Below are 17,032 nucleotides of genomic sequence, written 5' to 3'. Positions count from 1 at the left end.
GAGGGCGGGAGAGCGGCGCGGAGCCGGGCCGGGCGGGGGGCTGGGGCCGCCGGGGCGGGGGGAGGGGAGGACCCGGCGCGGGGGGCGGGGGGCCGGGGCCGCGCCGGGCCGGGCCGGGCCGCAGGGAGTCCGGGCGAGCTCTGCGCCCGGGCGCGGCGAGGCGGGGTCTGATGGGCATGGCAGGCGCTCGCTCGCTCCTCTCCTGTTCCCTCGCTCGCTACCTCATACACACGCGCGGAGGGAGGCGAAGCCCGCAGCAGCCACTTCCCAACTTTCCAAACTTCCCAGCGCAACTTTTTCCTCTCCTCCCCTGCCCGCGCCTCCTCCTCGATCTCCCTCCCTCCTCCCTTCGCCAGCTCCCCTCCGGGCCGCAGCTTCCGCGCGCGGCCACCAGAGGGCGCCTGGGCCGATATCCGAAAGGCCAACTTCAATCCGCTCCGCTCTGGACTCCACTGGCCCGGGCAGAGGCAAACGTGGGGACATGGACCAGACAAGTCCTGGAGCCGTGAACAGCGAGAGAGGAGAGGGACAGGAGTGGGTCGGCGCTCCCAGACTGGCTGGAAGGCAGCACTCAAAGGAAATCCCCGGAAGCTGGTATCTACAACTTTGTATCAAACCCCTGTTCCCAATGCTGGCACGTGATTAGTAGGTGTTCTGCAGACACTAGCTGCGTTAAAACCGAACAACAAAATGATCTTCCTCAAAATTTCTTCATACTTAAACCATTTAAACAGCTTTATCCATCTATATCTTTGTACCACACAGGATCCTGGTGAGGGGTCCTGCAAGGGTGAGTATCAATATCCCAGTTCCTTAGACTTTAAAAGTTGAAAGAGCCCTTAAAACCAGCCTCCTTCAGTTCTGGAGAGGCAAATGAAACTTAGAGAAGGCCAAGAGGCAAGACCCAAGCCTCTGGATGTTTTCCAGCCAAGAGGGAAACTGAGTCATGGGCACTACTGCTTACTTATGTTGAGAAGAGTTCACTGACTCTTTCTAGCCTGAGGATAGAGACTGGAGGAAGAATGAGGTGAAGTTGTCAGAGCCCTCAGCCTACGCAGGAGGGTAGATAGGGACAAACATGCAAATAGGTAATTAAAATATGGACGGTAAGTACCGGAAGAGACAGAAGCACGGAGAAATGGGAACAGAGAGAAAAGTGTCCTCATTCAGCCCCAGGGCTCAGGGAAGACTCCTGGGAGTGGTCTTGAAGGAGAAGTCAGGGGTAGCTGAGTAAAGAAGCAGGGGCCAAGCTGAGTAAGGAGCAGGTGGGAGAGCACGGGTACCTGCAGGGGACTGCTAGCAGTTAGGCATGGCTGGAGCAAAAACCCAGTGGTAAGAATTTAAGTTGTGTCCTTTGGCCAGGCATTGTACTTGGTACGTACTAGGCGATGGGGAATCATTGCAAGACTTGAAGTAGAAGGTGGCTGGGACCAATATGCTTTTAGGAGGCCTGGAGTGGAGGGGTCAGACTGAAGGTAGACGGATCATCGAATAGACGGGCAGTGAGTGGAGAGGGCCCCGGACTCCTGGCTCTCCCATGCCTCCCACTGCTTCAGGCAGCAGGGAGAGCAGCTGGAGCATGGCCACTCTAGACGCTGAGCAGGATCACTGGGCTGCAGGGGCTGAAAAGTTTCTGGAGCTCAGGACCTAGATCTTTGGTGGGAAACCGAGAAGGTAAGGAGGGGCTGCCAGAGACTTCCAGGCTGACTCACCTGAGATTGTCATTTCTGAAGGTCAGAAATAATGTCTGTGGGCAGTTTCATCTGGTTCCACCTGCTGGGTGTCAAAGCCGCGTCGACTCTTTGCTATGCACACATCTGGTGACAGATGCAGATCAGGCCAAAGGGTCCGGATGGTGTGAGAGAACAGCCTGGCTCCGTGCTTCCCACACACCGAGCTCTGAGAACTGCAGCTGCGACAAAAGAGTCCTTTAAAGAGCCTCCACTCCTCAAGGCTCCAAAACTCCCTGCAAAGTCAGCACTCCCTGTGGCGAGGATGAGGTGAAAAGCCTGGGGAGTGGGAGGAGGATTTAATTCCACTGAGAGTGCGTGTGATGGTCTTCACGGGGACCTAGAGCACAAGGCAAATCGTAGTAACAAAGGACATGATGAAACTAAACGGAACCCAGTAGTTAGAGTGATGGTGCACATGACTATGTGCACGAGTTTTTAAAACGTTCCAGGGCTTTTTCCCTAAAATTATAAATGTTTCATTGGGTAATTATCATGAGAGCCAGTTATGACTTTCTCCTCCATGGTCCTTTACTATGGCTGGGTGACCAGGTCAAAACAATTAACTTCTCTGTGCCTCTCTTGCTTCACCCCATTTCTTGCCCTCACTATTTGTCTGAGTCAGCGTGTACAATAACACTTTGGGATCCTCACTGGTATGTATGGTTACTGATACTATTACTGAGATGCAAGAACAAACAAGCTTTTCCACTCCTAGGTACATAGCCGAGAAAACTGAAAGCATCCGTTCTCACAAAAACTTGTACACAAATGTTGATAGTAGCACTGTTCAAAATAGCTAAAAGGGAGAACTAACCCAAATGTCCATTAACTGATGAGTGGCTATACCAAATGTGGTCGGGTCATTCAATGGAATACTATTTGGCCATAAAAAAGAATGAAGTGGTGATGCATGCTACAGTATGGCTCAATCTTGAAAAGATTATGCTAAATAAGAGAAGCCAGTCACAAAAAGGCATATATAATATGATTCCACTATATGAAATGTCCAGAATAGGCGCATATATAGAGGCAGAGAGTCTACTGGTGGTTGCTTCAGCCAAGGAGGAATGCAGAGATGGGGGTCGGTGGGGAGGAAGGACCGTGGTTAAAGGAAGCTGTATTTCTTTGGAAAATAATGAAACTATTCTAAAACTGACTGTTGTGATGGTTGCACAACTCTGTGACTATACTAAAAAACCCAGTATATTTTATAGTTTAAATGGGTGAATTGTATGGTATGTGAGTTTTATTTCCATAAACTTGTTACTCCCAAAGAAGAACAAACTACTTTGAGGCCCCAGGAGAGGGTGGTCCCCAAGAATAGGGGTTTCTGTGTTTTCAAACAATTTTTTCCCCCACCTGGTATATGGTGAGCAGCCCCAGATGAGCTATCTTAAAGTCCTAGAAATTCCACAGGCTTCTGCTAACCTCTCCCTGAGTGGCTTCAGGTGGTGGAGCTGTCCTGGCTAGACCTTAGTTGCCTGGTCATCAAGATGGACAGCGCAGGGAACAGAGACCATTAAAGGTCTTCTGTGCCCAACACTCGAGTCCAGAAGTCCATGCCACTGCCTGCCCAGGGACCTGTAGGCAGGATGGGAAGGGGCACAGGGCTCAGGAGGCAGGCAGTGGACTCAGATGCCTGCCTTCTCTCCCCGGTCATATCCGGCCCACTTGCCTTTGATTGCATTTTAATTGAGTTGTTCAATCAGGTGGGTACCAGGAATCTGAAGGCTTTAACAGCCGAGGCAGAAACAGAAGCCTTGTAGCAGAACTAAACCAACAAAGTCTGCCTCTTGAGCAGATCCAGGAGCCCCCGTCCTGTCGAAGGGCGTCTCTCAGGCAGGGAGGTCAGGGGCTCCCCTGCTGGGCTGGACCAAAGGAGAAGCTTTGCTCTGAGCCAGAGGGCTGCCCTCTCGTCCAGCCATCGCCTTGGTCGTGGGCCACACTGGTATTTTCCAGTGGACCTGGTGTGGCCTAACTCCCAGCTCCAGCTCTATCTCAGATGTGCCCTACTTCTACCCACCCCCAAGCTCTGTCTTCCCCAGTCTTTTAAAAAATATTTTTATTTATTTGGGTGAACCAAGTCTTAGTTGCAGCATGTGCAGTATGTGGGATCTAGTTCCCCGACCAGGGGGAGAACCCGGGCCTCAGACACAGGGAGCATGGAGTCTTAGCCACTGGACCAGCAGGAAAGTGCCCTTACCCTAGTCTCAGTGGGTTGGAAGTTAATCTTTGAAGGTTGAAGGTCATGATGTCCTTGGGAGATGGGAAAGACGGGAAGAGGATTCTGAGACCGTGCAGGGATCAGTAGTGCTTAATACACAGTGGTAGAAAGAACCAGGAAAAAAGGCAGAGGCTGAGATGATTCCCAAAGGGTATCCATTCTCTCACAGGAGTGGGGAAATACACACCACAGAAGTGCAACCAAGGAGCAGACTTGCCAGATTAGATGGTGTTCGTTAAAAACAGAAAGTTCTACTAGATCTGGCCCAGTGGGGGAGCAGGACACAGAGGAATCAGCCCAGAGTTCTGTCCTCAGGGAGCTTGCCACCCAGGGAGGGAGACAGAGGTACCCACAAATAGCACTTTGGGAAACAGATGGGGGCTGAGGGAGAGCAGCAACCTTAGGAGAGAAGAAAGTCAGGCTTAGGAGAAAGGAGGCCAGCAAAGGTCTTGCTGAGAAGGTGATGTTTGAGTTGATCTCTAAGGATGAGCAGTATTTGGACAGGGGGTGTGAGGAATGGAAGGTCATTTCAGACAGTGGGAACAGTGTGAGCAAAGGCAGGGAGGTATAAGTGTTTGGCTTACTGGGAATGCCATAAGCTAGAACTTGAGAACCATTGAGGAGGATCGGAAATAAGACTGCACCGGGAAGGGTCATGTATGACCTTGGAAAGCCGTTCATCTTGCCCTTCAGAGGATGCGATCGTCTTGGGTTATTCTCCATAAATTGTGCTAACTGAGGGTAGCGAACATGTCAGGTTCCTGAAGAGATGCATTCACAGCCCTGTGTGTGCAGCCATCAGTGATGGAAGAAAAATGATCTGCATTGACTCTGTTAACTTACAAATAGTTATGGGCCCTCATGTCTGCAGGCATGAAGGAACACAATCCTGACCTCTGGCTACCTGCAATTATTGAACAACACAAAAAGTATTCAGGTGACTAGTTACAATGCATCTCAGTGCCAAGTGAATCATGTAGTAATCGTAAAAGTTCAGGAAAAGCCAGTGAGAATTGGAAGGTCAGGGGCATTAAACCAGGAGGCATGGGATTTGTATTTGGCTATAGAGGAAAATGGGATTTAAAGAGGTGGAAAGAGCCTTGTTTGCAACCCAGTTAAAGGGAATGATGAAAGCAAAGAGGCAGAGGAGGGTCAGGGCCTAGGACATTCTGCCTGAAGAGGAGGGGTGATGTTGAGAATGGGTTGTGGTGGGGATGGGGTGATATGGACCAGGTCTCTGCAAATGAAGGAGGAGTAAGAGCTGGGGATTATCATAGACCAGTTCTGTGCCGGATTCTTTATCTAAAGCAGGGGACCCCAGCCTCCAGGATCTGATAATCTGAGGTGGAGCTGAGTAATAGTAATAGAAGTAAAGTGCATAATGCATGTAGTGTGCTTGAATCATCTCAAAGCCATCCCTCTGACCCAGGTCCATGGAAAAATTGTCTTCCATGAAACTGGTCCCTGGTGCCAAAAAAGTTGGGGCCCACTGATCTAAAGGATCTCAGCAACACTGTGGGACAGGTATTTTTACCCCCATTTTAAAGACAAGGAAACTGAGTCTCAGAGGGGACATATGACATATTCAAGTAACACAGCTGGTAATTTGAAGTTCTAGACTGCCTGGTTCTTTCTGCTGAACCACTCACTTCCTTTAAGACACCAGTGGGAAGGTAGTGAAAGGTGTTTGAGCCAGACTGGGTGCATCTGGTGAACACACACACACGGTCACTGGGGGACACATTCACACCACATGTGGCACATCCTGGGCTGTCTCCTGATCTCATTAGGACAGTGGGACATTTGTCATTTAGGAAACTTTTGCCTTTCTCTTTAGCCCGAGCCATCTGAGGCTCTAGTCCTCTATTTAGGCATTAGTAGAAGTATGGAAAGGGAAAAAAGAAATGCGATGCTTGAAACAAAATACCCCATCGAGCTGACCACTAAATAGCACTTAGACCCCAAGTATACACACAGCTGCTTTATGTAATGAAGGCTGTGGACCATGTTCCTGGATATAAAATAACAAACCACATATAACGTTTTACATAGCTGTGTAATTAGCACGGATCTGTGAGTGTGTGAGCTGACCGGGGTGAGGGAAGGGGGGCTCAAGCCTCTAGTGAAGTGAGCTGGAAGGAAGAGCATGTGCTGTTGGACCAAGAAGATGGGGGTTTGAATCCTTGCCGCCCACGTTGCAGTACTAAGACCTTGGGCAATTTATTTAAACTCTGCGAACTTCCAGTTTCATATCCGCCAATAGGTGTAAAAGTATATGCCTTATTGCAAATGGTTTGACCCTTCTTGCCCCTAGAGGAACGTTTGGCAATATCTGAAGATATTTTTGGTTATCATAATTGGGAAGGTGCCACTGGCATCTAGTAGGCAGAGCCTGGGGTGCTGTTAAACATCCTACAACGCACAGGATGGTCTTCCCAGGTGGCTCAGTGGTTAAGAACCCACCTGTCAATCCCTGAGTCGGGAAGATCCCCTGTAGAAGGAAATGGCAACCCACACCAATATTCTTGCCTGGGAAATCCCATGGATAGAGGAGCCGGATGGGCTATAGTCCGTAGGGGGTTACAAAGAGCTGGACGCTACTAAGCAACTGCTGCTGCTACTGCTGCTGCTGCTGCTAAGTCGCTTCAGTCGTGTCCGACTCTGTGCAACCCCGGAGATGGCAGCCCACCAGGCTTCCCATCCCTGGGATTCTCCAGGCAAGAACACTGGAGTGGCTTGCCATTTCCTTCTCCAATGCATGAAAGTGAAAAGTGAAAGTGAAGTCGCTCAGGTTGTCTACTTGAAAGTTACACAGTCGTGTCCGACTCCTAGCGACCCCATGGACTGCAGCCTACCAGGCTCCTCCGTCCATGGGGTTTTCCAGGCAAGAGTACTGGAGTGGGGTGCCATTGCCTTCTCCGACTAAGCAACTAAACAACAACAAAAAATGATATCTAAATATTTCAATTAATAATTCCTGGCAAAGGCTGAATCACAACAGTTTGAGGAAATGCTGATTGTCTGAACCCTGATGATTCGATCAGTGTAACTCAGACATTAGCTCCTGAGTGTGTATTGCTGATTTGACCACGATTGCATTTTTTTATTGTGCTTAAATACATATAACATAAAATTTACCATCTTTAAGTACATGGTTCTATAGCAGTAAGTACAGATGACCCTTAAACAATGTAGAGGTTAGGGGTGCCACCCCTCTATGCAGTTGAAAATCTGAGTATAATATCGGTCCTTTATCCATGGCTCCACATTCAAGGATCCAGCCAGCCACAGATCATGTTGTATTGCAGTATTTGCTACAGAAAAAGTCCTGCATATAGGTGGATCTGAGCAGTTCAAATCCTCATTGTTCGGTGGTCAACTGTATATTCATAGTGTTATGCAACCAGTCTCCAGAACTCTTTTCCTCTTGGCAAAACAGAAACTCTGTATCCATTAAACAGCAACTCCAATCTTCCCTCCCTCCAGCCTTTGTCAGCTGTCATTCTAATTTGTCTCTCTGAATTTGATTATTCTAGATACCTAGGGCTTCCCTGGTTACTCAGCTTGTAAAGAATCCGCCTACAATGCAAGAGACTCCAGTTTGATTCCTGGGTCGGGAAGATCCCCTGGAGAAGGGATAGGCTACCTACTCCAGTGTTCTTGGGCTTTCCTGGTGGCTCAGACAGTAAAGAATCCACCTGCAATGCAAGAGATCTAGGTTTGATCCCTGGGTTGGGAAGATCCCCTGGAGGAGGGCATGGGAACCACTCAAGTATTCTTGCCTGGAGAATCCCTCATGGACAGAGGTACCTGGCGGGCTACCAAGGTGTCCATGGGGTTGCAAAGAGTCCCACACGACTGAGCGACTAAGCACAGCAATACAGATTAGGAAATTGGAGCCCCAAACTTGATCAAAATCCCCCAGCCAGTCCATGGCAGAGCCAGATTTGAACCATGGCAGGGTGACCCCAGAGGCTGACACAAGCTGAACAAAATTCATGTACTGGCTCCAGCATCTGGACCTTGGCAAGGATGACGACTTCTATAAAGAGGGAAAGAGGATTTGGTCATTCATTAATGCGACACATATGTGTTGAGAGTCGAATCAGTGCTAAGGCATTGGTGAACAAGATAGGCAGAGATCTACCCACAATGGCCTTACTTTCTAGGTCATGAAGAAAAACAAGAAAGGAGTAACCCAGACCAGTGGGAGAGAGTGTGACTGGTGGATGCTGAGGAGTCTGCTGTGAGAGGAGCTGAGGGAAGAGCATTCCCAGCAGAGGGACCAGGCTGCACAAAGCCCAGAGGGAGGGACCACTTCAGTGTGTTCAGGAAACATAAGATTCCAGCGAAGCTTGCCTGCACGAGGGGGGAAATTCTAAGAGATCACATTAGAGAGATGGGAGGGGCCAGATGAAGTAAGGGTTTGAAGGTCAAAGTAAGGAGTTGGAATTCCAGCTTTACTAAGAAACTGTGTGTGTGTTTGTGTGTGTGTGAATTGATCAGTCATGTCTGAGTGTGTCAGTTGCAACCCTGTGGACTGTAGCCCACCAGGCTCCTCCATCCATGGGTTTTTCCAGGTAAGAATACAAAAGTGGGTTGCCCTTCTCTTCACCAGGGGATCTTCCTGACCCAGGGGTTGAACCCAGGTCTCCTGCATTGCAGGCATTCCCACCAGGGAAGCCCAAGAAACCATAGGAGGCCTTTAAAGAAAGCAACACAATCTGATTCACATTTTTAAAAGCTGGTTTAGACTTTGGTGGCTCAGAGGGTAAAGCGTCTGCCTGCAGTGCAGGAGACCTGGGTTCGATCCTTGGGTCAGGAAGATCCCCTGGAGAAGGAAATGGCAACCCACTCAAGTACTCTTGCCTGGAAAATCCCATGGATGGAGGATCCTGGTAGATTACAGTCCATGGGATCGCAAAGAGTTGGGGACACAACTGAGCGACTTCACTTTCATGGAGGTTGGTGAAGTGGCAAGTGAAGATTTCCAGGAGTCCAGTAAAAGCAGGAGGTGAGGTTGGTGGCGGTTCGGTCCAAGATGCGTGTAGTGAAACCGGAGGAAAGTGAGCAGGTTTGGGTTGAGGAAAGAGAGGGAAGTGAGGAGGTGGACATGGCCCATTCAGGCAGCTCTTGCTTAGACTGTTGTGGGAAAGAAATAGACTGGAGAAAGAACGCGGATCAGTGGAGAGACTTAAAATCACGACCCTATGGTCGTGTGCCAGTGTGAAGAATCCAGCAGACAGGAAAGAGTTTGTGATCCCAGAGCGAGAAGGCCTCCGTGGAGGAGTCCTTGAGAAGCACTAGAGCAGGTAAGAGGCTTGAGATCCAGAGATAATGGAGGATCCCATCCTTGTTAAGATGTTTCGTCTGTTATTACCGGAGTGCAGGCAGCAAGCATGTGAATGTTGTAAGTAGTTCAGAAAGCTGTTCTGAAATACTTCTTCCTCAGAAATATCAGTGCCATGTCGTGGGCCACTGGTCAGCCCCTAGCCCTGAACACTGATCCAGACTGAGTTCTGGCCCCTAGACTGGATATCTAATCCTTTGTTCATGAGGGAGACCCTGGGAATGACCACGGATGACTCAATGTAATCCATCTCTACAGCCAAAAAGACCACTTGAAGCAAAGTAGTTGATATTCCGCAACCAGGAAGGATCAATAGATGAAGCCTGCCTTAAGACAGTGTCCAGAAGTGGCATCCCCAGGACTTGAGAGGGTTAAGAGTAGAACTATTTTTGAGGAGTGTCTTAATAGGAAGATAGCTAAGAGACTGGGGCTTCGTAGGTGGTTCAGCAGTAAAGTGGTTCAGCCTGCAATGCAAGAGATGGAGGTTCGATCTCTGGGTGGGGAGGATCCCCTAGAGAAGGAAATGACAACTCACTCCAGGGTTCTTGCCTGGGAAATCCCATGGACAGAGGAGCCACAGTCCATGAGGTCGCAAAGAGTTGGATATGACTTAACAACTAAGCAACAAAAACAACAAGCCAAGAGGCCTTTCAAAATGGGTCAAAGGTTGGACTTCATTAGAATGAGAGGCCCAGACTGACATAAGATGTTACTGAGATTGTTAACAAGGACTCAAGCAGAGTGAAGAGTGGGGTAAGTGGGGTTACTGATGGTCAAGTAAATCTAGGAACGAGTGACTTGCAGCTTTTCCCTTTTTTGTGGGTCCTTGTAGGACTAATGTTGCTTGTGCAATTAGGCTTATACATTTATGTGGTAATTAAGAGTTTATAACTCTTAATTATATGCTGTATAAGAAGAGGCTTCACAACTCCTAGCCTAATCCCTGAGACCTCAATTTCCTCATCTGTGAAGTAAGAACAGTAGTAACACAGCACACAGGTGTGTTGTGGGGATCAAGCTGTTGGATGTGAAGGTGCTTTGTGTACTGTCAAGGGCATGAATGTTACTTTTATCATGATTATTAATTATATTGATAGCAAGAGGCTTCTAAAATATCTCCTCTCCTTTGATAAACACTTTCATGGTCTTCTAAGAAGTTACGAAAGAGCATGAGTCATCTGAGACACAGATGCCTTTTGGAAGAGGTCATGAGTGTCCACAGAAGAGTGGCACCCAGAGTCACTGCACCGAGCATTTGGGTGGGTGGTGCCTTGCACAAGGGCACTCTTAGTGGGCAGTGAAATCCAGGGCAAGGGGCTGCATCTATGTTTGATTCCAAAAGGCACAATTCAGGCTGGCAGTGGCTCTGATAACACCGGCCTGCAAACTTCCTCAAATATTTAATGCTTGCTTGACCTTTGTTGTTCAGTCGCTAAGTTGTGTCCAGCTCTTTGCAAGCCCATGGACTTCAGCACACCAGGCTCCCCGTCCTCCACTGTCTCCCAGAGTTTGCTCAAATCAATGTCCACTGAGTTGGTTATGCTATTTAACCGTCTCATCCTGTGCTGCCCCCTTCCCTTTATGCCCTTAGTCTTTCCCAGCATCAGGGTCTTTTCCAATGAATCAGCATCAGGTGATTTGCATCAGGTGGCTAAAGTGTTGGAGCTTTAGCTTCAGCATCATTCCTTCCAATGAATATTCAGGGTTGATTTCCTTTAGGATTGACTGGTTTGATCTCCTTGTAGTCCAAGGAGACTCTCACGAGTCTTCTCCAGCACCACGATTTAAAAGCATCAATTCTTTGGCTCTCAGCATTCTTTATGGTCCAACCCTCACATATGTACATGACTACTGGAAAAACCATAGCTTTGACTATATGGACCTTTGTCAGCAAAGTGAGGCCTCTGTTTTTTAATATGCTGTCTAGGTTGGTCATAGCTTTCCTTCCAAGGAGCAAGTGTCTTTTAATTTCATGGCTGCAGTCACCATCTGTAGTGATTTTGTGAAAGTGAAACTCTCTCAGTTGTGTCTGACTTTTTGCAACCCCATGGACTATACAGTCCACGGAATTCTCCAGGCCAGATTACTGGAGTGGCTAGCGGTTCCCTTTTCCAGGGGATCTTGCCAACTCAGGGGTAGAACCCAGGTCTCCTGCATTTCAGGTGGATTTTTTACCAGCTGAGCCACCAGGGAAACCCAAGAATACTGGAGTGGGTAGCTTATCCCTTCTCCAGTGAATCTTCCCGACCCAGGAATTGAACCAGGGTCTCCTGCATTACAGGTGGATTCTTTAGCAGCTGAGCTACTCGGGAAACCCACAGTGATTTTGGAGCCCAAGAAAATAAAGTCTGTCACTGTTTCTATTGTTTCCTCATCTATTTGCTATGAAGTGATAAGACCAGATGCCATGATCTTAGTTTTCTGAATGTTGAGTTTTAAGCCAGCTTTTTCACTCTCCTCTTTCAGTTTCATCAAGAGGCCCTTTAGTTCATCTTTGCTTTCTGCCATAAGGGTGGTGTCATCTGCATATCTGAGGTTATTGATATTTCTCCCAGCAATCTTGATTGCAGCTTGTGCTTCATCCAGCCTGGCATTTTGCATGATGTACTCTGCATATGAGTTAAATAAGTAGTGTGACAATATACAGCCTTGACGTACTCCTTTCCCAATTAGGAACTGGTCTGTTTTTCTAACTGTTAGAACTGTCTAATTGCCTGTTAGAACTGTCTGGTTCTAACTGTTGTTTCTTGATCTGCATATAGGTTTTGCAGGAGGCAGGTAAGGTGGCCTGGTATTACAATGTCTTGAAGAATTTTCCACAGCTTGTTGTGACCCACACAGTCAAAGGCTTTAGCATAGTCAATGAAGCAGAAGTAGATGTTTTTCTGAAATTCTCTTACTTTTTCTTTGATCCAACGGATGTTGGCAATTTGATCTCTGGTTCCTCTGCCTTTTCGAAATCCAACTTGAACGTGAAGTCCTCGGTTCATGTACTATTGAAGCCTAGCTTGGAGGATTCTGAGCATTACTTTGCTAGTGTGTGAGATGAGTACAATTGTGCGGTAGTTTGAACATTTTTTGGCATTGTCTTTCTTTGGGATTGGAATGAAAACTGACCTCTTCCAGTCCTGTGGCCACTGCTGAGTTTTCCAAATTTGTTGGCATATTGAGTACAGCACTTTCACAGCATCATCTTTTAGGATTTGAAATATCTCAGCTGTAATTCCATCACTTCCACTAGCTTTGTTCGTAGTGAGGATTCCTAAAGCCCACCTGACTTCACACTCCAAGATGTCTGGCTCTAGGTGAGTTATCATGCCATCATGGTTATCTGGGTCATGAAGATCTTTTCTGTATAGTTCTTATGTGTATTCTTGCCACCTCTTCTTAATATCTTTTACTTCTGTTAGGTCCATACCATTTCTGACCTTTATTGTGCCCATCTTTGTATGAAATGTTCCCTTGGTATTTCTAATTTTCTTGAAGTGATTTCTAGTCTTTCCCATTCTATTGTTTTCCTCTATTTCTTTACATTGATCACTTAGGAAGAGTTTCTTATCTCTCCTTGCTATTCTATGGACCTCTACATTCAAATGGGTATCTTTCTTTTCTTCTTTGCCTTTAGCTTTCTTCTTTTCTCAGCTATTTTTAAGGCCTCCTCAGATAACCGTTTTGCCTTTTTGCATTTCATTTTCTTGGGGATGGTTTTGACCACCGCCTCCTGTACAGTGTCACAAACCTTAATCCATAGTTCTTCAGGCACTCTGTCTATCAAATCTAATCCCTTGAATCTATTTGTCACATCCACTATATAATCATAAGGGATTTGATTTAGGTCATACCTGAATGGTCTAGTGGTTTTCCCTACTTTCTTCAATTTAAGTCTGAATTTTGTGATAAGGAGTTCATGATCTGAGCTGCAGTCAGCTCCTGGTCTTATTTTTTCCCTGTCATTCTACCTCCTCACCAATTCTTGGCCTTGTCCATATTTGTAATTATAGTCATGCTAGTGGGTGTGAAGTGGTATCCCACTGTGGTTTCAGTCTGCATGACTAATGATGTTAAGCATATTTTCCTGTGTTTATTTGACATTGTTATACCTTCTTTAGTGAGTCACTTGTTGAAATGTTTTGCTCGTTTGTATCAGGCTGTTTGTTTGGCTTTTTACTGAGGTGTGTTAGTTCTTTTTTTTTTTTTAATTTTTTATTATTATGATTATTTTTTTTACTTTATAATATTGTATTGGTTTTGCCATACATCAACATGCATCCGCCACGGGTGTACACACGTGTTCCCCATCCTGAACCCCGCTCCCACCTCCCTCCCCATACCATCCCTCTGGATCATCCCAGTGCACCAGCCCCAAGCTTCCTGTATCCTGCATCGAACCTGGACTGGCGATTCGTTTCTTATATGATATTATACACATTTTAATGCCATTCTCCTAAATCATCCCCCCGCCCCCCCACCGGCCCCGACAGAGTCCAAAAGACTGTTCTATACATCTGGGTCTCTTTTGCTGTCTCTCATACAGGGTTGTCGTTACCATCTTTCTAAAAAAATATGGAACGCTTCACGAATTTGCGTGTCATCCTTGCGCAGGGGCCATGCTAATCTTCTCTGTATCATTCCAATTTTAGTATATGTGCTGCTGAAGCGAGCACGATGCGTTAGTTCTTTAGGTATTCTGTTTGCAAGTCTTTTGTTAAACATAGTTTTGCAAATATTTTCTCCCAGTGCATGGCTTGTATTTTCATTTTCTTAATAGGGACTTATGAAGAGCAAATTTTGAAGAAATCTAAGCTATCAATTTTTTCATTTTATAATTTGTGTTTTGGGTATCTTATTTAAAAAATCTCGGCCTAACCCATGGTCATTAAGATTTTCTCTCCTCTGTTTTCTTCTAGAAGCTTTATAGTTTTAGGTTTTGTACTTAGGTCAGTGATCCATTTTTAGTTGAATTTGTATGAAGTGCGAGGTGAGAATCGAGGTCTTCTTTTTCTTCTTCTTTTTTCCTTCTTTTTGGAAATGGATATCCATTGTTCTAGCATCACTTGTTGAAAAGATCGTCCTTTCTATATTGAATCATCTTGGCACCCTTATCAAAAATCATTGGTTATTTATGCATGGCACATATTTGGACTCTTCTTTGAATTTAGATATCTGTATTTATAGGAACTCCACACTTTTAAAAAATTGCTATAGCCTTATACTTAGTCGGAGAAGGCAATGGCACCCCACTCCAGTACTTTTGCCTGGAAAATCCCATGGATGGAGGAGCCTGGTAGGCTGCAGTCCATGGGGTCGCTAGAGTTGGAAACGACTGAGCGACTTCACTTTCACTTTTCACTTTCATGCATTGGAGAAGGAAATGGCAAGCCACTCCAGTGTTCTTGCCTGGAGAATCCCAGGGATGGGAAGCCTGGTTGGCTGCCGTCTATGGGGTTGCACAGAGTCGGACATGACTAAAGTGACACAGCAGCAGCAATATACTTAGTCAAAAAACTGGGCAGTATAAATTTTCCAACCTTGTTCTTCATTTATGTATTTGTACGGCTACCTTGAATCATTTGAATTTTCATACAGATTTTTGAATCAGTTTGTCTATTTTTGGACACAAGCTTGCTGAGACTTTGATTTAAATTGCAATGATGATTGCAATGATTCTCCAGATTTACACCTTAAAAACACTGTCTTCTGATACATAAGTATGGCTAATCTCTCTGTAGTTTTGTTTTTTTTTTACTTCCCCTCAGTGATCTTTTGAGGTTTTTAGTGTATACAACCTGCCATCCTTTGTAAAACCATTCCGTAAGTATTTCATCATTTCTGATGCTCTTAAAAATAGCCTTTAAAAATCTTCAGTTTATGATTGTACTTTCCAAGTATATAAAATACAACTGTATTTCGTTTATTTTTCTTATCTCCCATAATATTGCATATTCTGAATCTATTGCAATGATCATGTGGATCTCTGATGATATCCCCTCTCCATGGCCAAACTTCTCTGGGAAAGGGGTATGGTTACTACCATGCAGAAAGGCCAGCCTCTCAGAGCAAGAGTAGAGTAGAGAACAGTGGAGAAGGGATTGGAGGGGAAAGTAGAATCTAGCACAACACATGTGTGTGAGAATGGCTGTGTCTGAGCTCTCTGTTCTGTACCAGCGGCGTATTTGCCCACGTGTTCTTGTATCAGTACCACAGTGCGTTTATACTGTGGTTTTGTATCATGTCAGTATCTGGGAAGGTGAGTTTTCCTCCCTTCATTTTTCTTTTTTCAATGTTTAAAGCGTTTAGCTTAAATCCATTTGTATTCCTCCCTGTATATTTTCAAATAAGTAGATTGAGTTCTCAAAAAAATCAATTGGAATTCAGATTGACCTTGTGTTAAATGTTTATACTGATTTCAGAGAAGAGACATGATTTTTTTTAATGCTAAGTCCGCCCTGTCCAAGAACAGGAATGTGTCTGCTTATTCAGATAATCTGTGTCCTACGCTAGTGTTACAGTCTTTTTCACAGTGGTATGCTGTATTCTGGGTTAAATGAATTCCTGGATACTTTCTATGTTGTTGCAACAACGAATGGTGCGAATATTTAGGAAGCACAGGTCCTGCGTTGGATGCTAGGAACATAGTAGTGAACATGACCTTGTCCCTGGTCTCATGGAGCTGACTCTGCAAAGACAGACATCGCCCATGTAAACAGACAAATGGACGGCCACACACTGTGAAGAGTGTGCTGAAGCGAAGGCCCAGCTTTCCACCCTGGCCCTCTGCCTCCTCAGTGTCATTTCTCAGGGCTCTGTGTCGCTGCTCTTACAAAGATCCCAGCCAGATGTCAGGGAAGCAGGGTTTCCAGTTCCAGATCTGATTCTATCTAGCCAGCTTTTTCGTCTTCAGAATGAAGAGTTGGACTACACAACCTTTGCAGACTCTTCCAGCTCCATCCACCATCTTTTGTTTCTTCCTTCTCTCTGTTTTTCTTCCTTCTTTTTTTGTCTCTCTCTCCTTCCCTTCTTCCCCCTCTTTCCTCCCCCACTTTCTTTCATGATTGAGTATGAAGGAAAGAATAGTATTACCTTGGGGACAGAAACTGCTTCATTTTCTTAAAACTGTCTAGTTTTAAGTGTTGTTGAATTGCTCAGACCAAATGCCTACAGTAAAACATGCAGGTGTGACTCGGGAGTAGAATTCATGCTGGAGATGGACAGATGAGAAGATACACTGAAACTCATTATGTGAATAAGACCACTTAGAAAAAGTGTGTAAAATAAGAAAAGAGAGCGAAGGATTAAGAGTAGAAACCAAAGACTGAGTCATTTAAAGTAAAATTAGAGAGAGGAAAGGTCTTTCAGAGGAAAATTGCCATAGGTTTATTTTTATAAGGCTAAGTCGTAAAGAATCCTCTTGCCAATACTGGAGATGTGAGTTCGATCCCTGGGTCAGGAAGATCCCCTGGAGAAGGAAATGGCAAGCCACCCCATTATTCTTGCCTGGAGAATCCCCTGGACAGAGGAGCCTAGCAGGCTATAGTCCATGGGGTCACAAAAGAGTCAAACAAGACATAGCAACTAAATAATAAAGACACTTTGGAAGGAAGTTTTATGATTCATAATCTTTTAGAATTCTTTTTTACATCATTCTCACTCTGGAAGGAAACTGGTCAAATTGATGGCCTTCTATGATTCAAAAATATAGCACTGATTTTTAATCATTTTGTTAAC

At 45.8% G+C, this 17,032-nt stretch overlaps 1 non-coding gene across 1 annotated transcript; it reads right to left on the bottom strand.

The window, feature by feature from the left end:
- Window positions 1-13,864: 13,864 nt before the first annotated feature.
- LOC133245506 (U6 spliceosomal RNA) lies at window positions 13,865-13,971 on the bottom strand. Its single transcript, XR_009735752.1, has one exon. It is a non-coding gene; the product is annotated as a U6 spliceosomal RNA (small nuclear RNA).
- Window positions 13,972-17,032: the final 3,061 nt, after the last annotated feature.

This window comes from Bos javanicus, chromosome 3 (genome assembly GCF_032452875.1).
Source record: "Bos javanicus breed banteng chromosome 3, ARS-OSU_banteng_1.0, whole genome shotgun sequence".
Classification (NCBI taxonomy): domain Eukaryota; kingdom Metazoa; phylum Chordata; class Mammalia; order Artiodactyla; family Bovidae; genus Bos; species Bos javanicus.
This window is presented reverse-complemented; position numbering and strand designations above follow the sequence as displayed.